Source organism: Ailuropoda melanoleuca, unplaced genomic scaffold (genome assembly GCF_002007445.2).
Source record: "Ailuropoda melanoleuca isolate Jingjing unplaced genomic scaffold, ASM200744v2 unplaced-scaffold6034, whole genome shotgun sequence".
Taxonomy (NCBI): Eukaryota; Metazoa; Chordata; class Mammalia; order Carnivora; family Ursidae; genus Ailuropoda; species Ailuropoda melanoleuca.
In genome coordinates, this window is record NW_023234215.1 from 1,955,074 (window position 1) to 1,964,094 (window position 9,021).

Sequence of the window (9,021 nt, forward strand, 5' to 3'; positions counted from 1 at the left end):
GGCCTGGCCATAGGGTGAGTCTGGCGCTGTCGCTCGGGGGTCCCCAATCATCAGCTTTGCAGTGCCAGGCCCCTTGGGAAGGGACCCTCGGGGGCCAACAAAGGTTTAGGGTTAGCCCCCAGGAGGCAGGCAGGCCCGAGCCGATGGCTGTGCGGCGAGTGGAGGAGCGGGCTGAGGTGAGGGTGCTGGGGAGTCGGAGCATTGGCCCAAGGGCTTTGGCTCGGGGGAGCCTTAAGAGTGTCACTGGGGGCTCGGAGGGACCTTCCTGTTCTCCGGCCCTGAATGAGCGGCAGCATCTGATGGGCCCGGGTGACAGCCTGGCGGCAGGTTGAGTCTGGTGCTGGGGCTCAGGAGTCCCCAATCACCAGCGTTGAGGCACCAGCCCTTGGGAAAGGCCCCTCAGGGGCTGACCTAAGGTTAGGTTTAGACCCCAGGAGGCCGGCCGGCCCTAGCTGACGGCTGTGCGGGTAGCGGCTGGGCAGGCCGAGGTGAGGCCACTGGGCAAGGGGAGCATGTGCCCAAGGGTTTTGGCACAGGGGGCATTTGATGGTCGCCGGGGGCTCGCAGGGCCCTGCCCATTCTCCCGCACTGAATGAGCAGTGGCGTCCTGTTGGGCAAGTGTGGTGACTGAGTCTGTCATTGATGTTCGGGTGTCCCCAATCCCCAGTGTTGCGGCACCAGGCTCCTTGGGAAAGGATCCTTGGGGCTGACCTAGTGTTAGGGATAGCCCCCAAGAGGCCTTCAGGCCTAAGCCGAGGGCTGTGTGGCGAGCAGAGGGGCGGGACAAGGTGAGGTCGCTGGGGAGAGGGGGCATTGCCCAAAGGTTTTGGCGCAGGGGGCATTCAAAATTCGACGGTGCCTCGGAGGGCCCTGCCCGTTCTCCCACCCTGAATGTGCGGTGGCGCCCCGTTAGGCCTGTGTGGTGGCCTGGCGGCAGTGTGAGTCTGGCGCTGGTGTTCGGGTGTCCCCAATCCCCAGCATTGCGGTGCCAGGCCCCTTGGGAAGGGCCCCTCGGGGCCCACCTAGGGTTAGGTTTAGCCCCCATGAGGATGAAGAACAGAGCCAAAAGCTGTGTGGTGATTGGAGGGGTGGGCCCAGGTGAGGGCGCTGGGGAGAGGGAGCATGTGCCCAAGCTTTTTGGCTCAGGGGGCCTTTGAACATCGCCGGTGCTCAGAGTGCCCTGCCCTTTCTCCTGTACTGAATGAGTGTCGGGGCCCCGGTGGGCCTGTGTGGAGGCCTGGCGACAGGGTGATTCTGGCACTGGGGCTTGGCAGTCCCCAAACCCCAGCGTTGTGGCGCCAGGCCCCTTGGGAAGGGCCCCTCAGGGGCCGACCTAGGGTTAGAGTTAGCCCCCAGGAGGCCCGCAGACATGAGCCGAAGGCTGCACGGTGAGTGGAGGGGCAGTCCGAGGTGAGGGCGCTAGGGAGAGGGGGCATTGGCCAAGGCTTTTAGCACTGAGTGCCTTCAAAAGTCGCCGGGGCTTGGAGGGCTCTGCCCTTTCTCCCATCGTGAATAAGCTGCAGGACCTCGATGGGCCCATGTGGCGGCCTGGAGACAGGGTGAGTCTGGCACTGGGGCTTGGCAGTCCCAAACCCCATCGTTGCAGTGCCAGGCCCCTTGGGAAGGGCCCCTAGGGGGCCAACCTAGGGTTAGGGTTATCCCCCAGGAGGCCCACAGACCTGAGCCGAAGGCTGTTCAGCGAGCGGAGTGGAGGGCCGAGGTGAGGGTGCTGGGAAGGGGGAGCATGGCCCAAGGGTTTTGGCGCAGGGTGCCTTCGAATGTCACCAGGTGCTCAGAGGGCCCTGCCCCTTCTCCCGCACTTAATGAGCAGTGGTGCCCCTTTCAGCCAGTGTGGTGGCCTGGCAGAAGGGTGAGTCTGTCATTGATGTTCGGGTGTCCCCAATCCCCAGTGTTGCAGCGCCAGGCTCCTTGGGAAGGGCCCCTCTGGGGCAGACCTAGGGTTAGTGTTAGCCCCCAGGAGGCCGGCAGACCTGATCCCAAGGCTGTGTGGCAAGCAGAGGGGCAGGCTGAGGTGAGGGCACTGGGGAGGGGGACTGTGGGCCCAAACGTTTTGGCGCAGTGGGCGTTTGAAAGTCATCGGCGGCTTGGAGGTCCCTGCCCGTTCTCTAACCTGAATGAGCGGTGGTGCCCCATTATGCCCATGTGGTTGTCTGGCGGCAGTGTGAGTCTGGTGCTGGGGATCGGGTGTCCCCAATCTCCAGTGTTGTGGTGCCAGGCCACTTGAGAAGGGCCCCTTGGGGGCCGACCTAGGGTTATGGTTAGCCACGAGGAGGGCCTTAGAACCAAGCAGATGGCTGTGTGGTGAGCGGAGTGGCAGGCCAAGTTGAGGGCACTAGGGAGAGGGGGCATTGGCCCAAGGCTTTTAGCGTGGAGTGCCTTCAAATGTCGCCAGGAGCTCGAGGGCTCTGCCCTTTCTCCCGTCCTGAATGAGCCCCGGGGCCCTGATTGGCCTGTGTGGAGGCCTGGAGACAGGGTGAGAGTGGCACTGGGGCTTGGTGGTCCCTAATCCCCAGCTTTGGGGTGTCAGGCCCCTTGGGAAAGACCCATCGGGGGCTGACCTAGGGTTAGGGTTAGCCCCAGGAGGCCCACAGACCTGAGCCAAAGGCTGTGCAGTGAGCAGTGCGGCAGGCCTAGGTGAGGGCACTGGGAAGGGGGAGCGTGGGCCCAAGGGTTTTGGCACAAGGGGCCTTCAAATGTCACCAGGTGCTCAGAGGGCCCTGCCCGTTCTCCTGCACTGAATGAGCAGCGGAGCCCGGTTGGGCCCGTGTGGTGGCCTGGCAGAAGGGTGAGTCTGTCATTCATGTTCAGGTGTCCCCAATCCCCAGTGTTGTGTCACCAGGCTCCATTGGAAGGGCCCCTCTGGGGCTGACCTAGGGTTAATGTTAGCCCCCAGGAGGCTGGGAGACCTGATCCGAAGGCTGTATGTGGAGCAGAGGGGCGGGCTGAGGTGAGGGTGCTGGAGAGGGGGAGTGTGGGCCCAAGGGTTTTGGCGCAATGGGCGTTTGAAAGTCGACTGCGGCTCGGAGGAGGGCCCTCCTGTTCTCCCACCCTGAATGAGCGTTGGCGCCCCCTTAGGCCCCTGTGGTTGCCTGGCGGCAGTGTTAGTCTGGTGCTGGGGTTCGGGTGTCCCCAATCCCCAGCATTGTGGCGCCAGGCCACTTGAGAAGGGCCCCACGGGGGCCAACCTAGGGTTAGGGTTAGCCCCCAGGAGGCCCACATATCCAAGCTGAAGGCTGTGGGGTGAGCAGAGATGCGGGCCGAGGTGAGGGCTCTAGGGAGAGGGGGCATTGGCCCAAGGGTTTTAGCACAGAGTGCCTTCAAAGATCGCCGGGGCTCAGAGGGCTCTGCGCTTTCTCCCATCCTGAATGAGCCACGGGGCCCCGATGGGCCCGTGTGGTGGCTCGGTGACACGGTGAGTCTGGCACTGGGGCTTGGCAGTTCCCAATCCCCAGTGTTCTGGCGCCAGCTCCTTGTGAAGGGCACATCTGGGGCCGACCTAGGGTTAGGGTTAGCCCACAGGAGGCCCTCAGACGCGAGCCAAGGGCTGTGGGGCAAGCAGAGTGGTGGGAGGAAATGAGGACAGTGGGGAGGGGGAGCTTGGGCCCAAGGGTTTTGGCACAGGGGCCTTTGAATATTGCCAGGTGTTCACAGTGCCCTGCCCTTTCTCCTGTCCTGAATGAGTGATGGGGCCCGATTCGCCCGTGTGGTGGCTTGGTGACAGGGTGAGTCTGGCATTGGGGCTTGGCAGTCCCCAATTCCCAGCTTTGCAGCACCAGGCCCCTTGGGAAGGGCCCCTAGGGGGGCTGACCTAGGGTTAGGTTTAGCCCCCAGGAGGCCCGCAGACCTGAGCCGAATGCTGTGCGGCGAGCAGAGCAGAGGGCCGAGGTGAGGGTGCTGGAATGGGGGAATGTGGGCCCAAGGGTTTTGGCACGGTGGGCCTTCGAATGTCCTCAGGTGCTCAGAGGGCAGTGCACATTCTCCCTCATTGAATGAGCAGCGGCGCCCCCTTGTGGCCGTGTGGTGGCCTGGTGGAAGGTTGAGTCTGTCATTGATGTTCCGGTGTCCCCAATCCCCAGTGTTGCGGTGCCAGGCCCCTTGGGATGGGCCCCTCGTGGGCAGACCTAGGGTTAGGGTTAGCCCCCACGAGGATGCAGAACAGAGCCAAAGGCTGTACAGTGAGCGGAGGGGCGGGCCGAGGTGAGGGTGCCTGTTAGGGGGAGCATGCACCCAAGCATTTTGGCTCGGGGGGCCTTTGAAAGTCGCCCTGTGCTCAGAGTTCCCTGCCCTTTCTCCTGTGCTGAATGAGTGGCAGGGCCCCAATGGGCCAGGGTGGCTGTCTGGTGGCAGGGTGAGTCGGCCGCTGGGGCTCGTGTGTCCCCAATCACCAGCGTTGTGACACCAGTCCCCTTGGGAAGCTCCCCTCCGGGGCCGACCTACTGTTAGGGTTAGCACCTAGGGTGCTGGCTGGCCCGAGCTGATGGCTGTGCAGTGAGCAGAGGGGTGGTCCGAGTTGACGGCGCTATGCAGGGGGAGCATGGGCCCAAGTGTTTTGGCGCTGGGGGGGCTGTTGAATGTGCCGGCCCTCAGAAGGCCCTGCCTGTTCTCCCGCACTGAAGGAGCAGCAATGCCCCGATGGGCCCGTGTGGCAGCCTGGCAGCAGGGAGAGTCTGGTGCTGGGGCTCGGGGGTCTCCAATCCCCAGAGTTGCAGCTACAGGTCCCTTGGGAATGGTCCCTTGTTGAGTGACCTAGGGTTAGGGTTTAGCCCCAGGAGGCCGGCAGGGCCGAGCTGACAGCTGTGCGGCGAGCGGTGTGGCGGGCTGAGGTGAGGAGGCTGGGGAGCGGGAGCGTGGGACAACTGTTTTGGCGTGGGGTGTCTTTGAGTTTCTTCGGGGGCTCAGAGGGCCCTGCCCATTTTCCTGCCCTGGTTTAGCGGCGGTGCCCCGATGGGCCCGGGAGAGGGCCTGGCAGCAGGGTGAGTCTGGTGCTGGGGCTCCGTGTCCCCAATCCCCAGGGTTGTGGTGCCAGGCCCCTTGGGAAGGGCCCCTCGAGGGCCCACCTAGGGTTAGGGTTAGCCCCAAGGAGGCAGGCAGTCCCGAGCCAATGGCTGTGTGGCGAGCAGAGGAGCAGGCCGAGGTGAGGGCGCTGGGGAGTTGGAGTTTTGGTCCAAGGGTTTCGGTGCGGGGGGCTTTCAAAGGTCGCTGGGGGCTCGCTGGGCTCTGACCATTCTCCAGCCCTGAATGAGCGGCGGTGGCCCAATGGGTACATGTGGGGGCCTGGCCCAAGTGTGAGTCTGGCGCTGGGCTCCGGGTTCCCCAATCCCAGCATTGTGGTGCCAGGCCCCTTGGGAAGGGCACCTATGGGGCCGACCTATGGTTAGGGTTAGACCCCAGGTGGCCTGCAGTCCAGAGCCGACAGCTCTGCATTCAGCAGAGTGGTGGGCCGAAGTGAGAAGGCTGGGGAGCAGGAGTGTGGGCCAAGTGTTTTGGTGCAGGGGGCCTACAAATGCCGGGAGCTCGGAGGACCCTGCCCGTTCTCCTGCCCTGTATGAGCGAAGGCGCCTTGATGGGTCCGGCCGGTGGCCTGAAGTCATGGTGAGTCTGGCACTGGGGCACGGGGGTCCACATCCCCAGCATTGCGGAGCCAGGCCCCTTGGGAAGGGACCCTCGGGGCCCGACCTATGGTTAGGATTATCCCAGGAGTCTGGCTGGCTGGAGGCGACGGCTGTGCAGCAAGTGCAGGGGTGGGTCAAGGTGAGGGCGCTGGGCATGGGGATCGTGGGCCCAAGGGTTTTAGCACGGGGTGCTTTCAAACGTTGCTGGGGTTCAGAGCACCCTGCCCGTTCTCCCAGCCTGAATGAGCAGCGGCGCCCCGATGGGCCTGGCTGTAGGCGTGGAGGCTGGGTGAGTCTGGCGCTGGGGCTCTGGGATCCCCAATCCCCTGCATTGCAGTGCCAGGCCCCTTGGGAAAGGCCCCTCAATGGCTGACCTATAGGGTTTGCTCCCAAGAAGCCGGGAGGCCTGAGGCGACAGCTGTGCGGATAGTGGCTGGGCGGACCGAGGTGAGGGCGCTGGGCAAGGGGAGCATGGACCAAGGGTTTTGGCACGGGGGGCCATCGAAAGTCGCCGGGGAGTTGGAGGGCTCTGCCCGTTCTCCATCCTGAATGAGCGGCGGCGAACCGATGGTCGCGTGTTGAGGCCTGGTCGTAGGGTGAGTCTGGCACTGGGGCTCTGGGGTCCCCAATCATCAACTTTGCAGTGCCAGGCCCCTTGGGAAGGGACCCTCGGGGGCCAACATAGGTTTAGGGTTAGTCCCCAGGAGGCAGGCAGGCCCGAGCCGATGGCTGTGCGGCGAGTGGAGGAGTGGGCCGAGGTGAGGGTGCTCAGGAGTCGGAGCATTGGCCCAAGGGTTTCAGCTCGGGGGGGCCTTAAGAGTGTCACTGGGGGCTCAGAGGGACCTTCCCATCCTCTGGCCCTGAATGAGTGGCAGCGTCTAATGGGCCCGGGTGATGGCCTGGCAGCAGGTTGAGTCTGGCGCTGGGGCTCTGGAGTCTCCAATCCCCAGCATTGAGGCTCCAGCCCTTGGGAAAGGCCCCTCGGGGCTGACCTAAGGTTAGAGTTAGACCCCAGGAGGCCAGCCGGCCATAGCCGATGGCTGTGTGGGTAGTGGCTGGGCAGGCCGAGGTGAGGCCGCTGGGCAAGGGGAGCATGGGCCCAAGCGTTTTGGCATGGGGGGCATTCGACAGTCGCCAGGGGCTCACAGGGCCCTACCCGTTCTCCCGAACTTTTTCAGCGGTACCACCCAGATGGGCCGGGGTGGTGGCCTGGCGGCAGGGTGAATCTGGCGTTGGTGCTTGGGGGTCTCTAATCCCCAGGTTTGTGGCGCCAGGCCACTAGGGAAGGGCCCATCAGGGGCCGACCTAGGGTTAGTGTTAGCCCCCTGGAGGCCGGCAGGCCGGAGCTGATGGCTCTGCGGCTAGCGGTGGAGTGGGCCAAGGGGAGGGTGCCAGGCAGGGGGAGCAAGGGCCCAAGATTTTTGGCGTGGGTGGCCTTCGAATGTTGCCAGGCCCTCGGAGTGCCCTGCCCATACTCTTGCCCTGTGTGAGCGGCACCGAATTGATGAGCCCGGTTGGCGGCCTCACTGCAGAGTGAGTCTGGCATTGGGGCTTGGGGGTCCACAATCCCCAGTGTTGCGGCACAAGGCCCATTGTGATGGGACTCTCGAAGGCCCATTTAGGGTTAGAGTTAGCCTCCAGGACTGGCAGTTCCGAGCCGAACGTGATTCCATGATTGGTGTTATGGAACTGGGAAAGATCCACCACTTAGAGCCAAGAAACAAAGTGTCAGGATAAAGCCCTTGAAGTCACATCAGCCTTATGGAAGGTGGAACAGGAATCAAGGTGGTTTGGTACCATGAGTGAAACCTGACGAACACAGCACTGAGAAACAAAATTAGGCAAAACCCGCTTCCAACAAAATTTTTGCTTCCTGGGAAAATCGTAACAGAAGTGGTTTTTGCAATGCAAGGAAAAGGCCATGAATATATCTGTAAGAAACAACACTGTACAGGATCCGTCTTAGCCCTATCATCATCCTTTGTGAATAGGGAAATAAAAGGGAAAGTGGTTGTGGAAGCCTAATGAGAGTGCCAAACACTGATCTCTGAGACACCACACACTCCAGGGAAAGTCCAACGAACACTATTTCAAATGAGTAAGGGAGTATGAATGAAGAGATTCTGGAATTTCAAGGACACAGCGCCCTTCTCACAGGTAATACACCTGACCATCCACAAAAACACCTCCAGCTAACATCAGCCAAATCAATGTGGACCTAGATTCCACATTGGGTATATGGACTGGGAAAGATCCACCACTTAGAGCCAAGATACAAAGTGTCAGGATAAAGCCCTTCAAGTCACATGAGCCTTATGGGAGGTGGAACAGATATTAAGGTGCTTTGGTACCATGAGTAAAACCCAACGAACACAGCATTGAGAAACAATATTTAGCAAAAACCCGCTTCCAATGAAATTGTTGCTTCCTGGGTAATCCAATCAAAAGTGGTTGTGGCAATGGAACAAAAAACCATAAACATAACTCTAAGAAACAACACTGTACAGGATCCATCTTAGCCCTATCATCATCCTTCATGAATAGGGAAACAGGAGGTAAAGTGGTGGTGGAAACCTAAGGAGAGTGCCAAACACTAATCTCTGAGACACAACAGTCCCCAGGGAAAGACCAACGAACATCATTCTCATATGTAAGGGACCATGAAAGAAAAGGCTCTGGAAAATGGATGATTCAACTCCCTTCTCACTGGTAATAAACAAGAGTGTCCAGGAAAACACCTCCAGCTAACATCAGCATAATCATTGTGGACCACGATTCCACATTGGGTGTATGGGACTGGGAAAGATCCACCAAAGAGAGCAAAGAAAAAGGGTCAAGATCAAGACCATCAAGTCATATCAACGTTATGGAAGGTGGACTAGGAATGAAGGATGTTTTGGTACAATGAGTGAAACACGACGAACGCAGCACTGAGAAAAAAAATTTGGCAAAAACCGCTTCCAACGCAATTTTTGCTTCCTGGGTAAATCCTATCAAAAGTGGTTGTGGCAATGAAACGAAAAGGCCAAAAACATTCTGTAAGAAACAACACTGTACAGGATCCGTTTTTGCCAAATCATCATCCTTCGTGAAATGGGAAACATGAGGAAAAGAAGTCATGGAAGCCTGACGAGAGTAGCAAAACTAGGCTCTGACACAACACTCTCCAGGGGAAGACCAATGAACATCATCTCACATGAGTATGGGAGCATAAATGAAAAGGCACAGGAATTTGGAGGACTCAGCACCCTATATGATGGCAATAAACCAGAGCATCCAGGAAAACACCTCCAGCTAACAACAGACATTTTTTTGGGGACCCTGATCCCAAATAGGGTGTATGGGCTTGGGAAGGATCCAGCACTTAGAACCAAGAAACAAAGTGTCA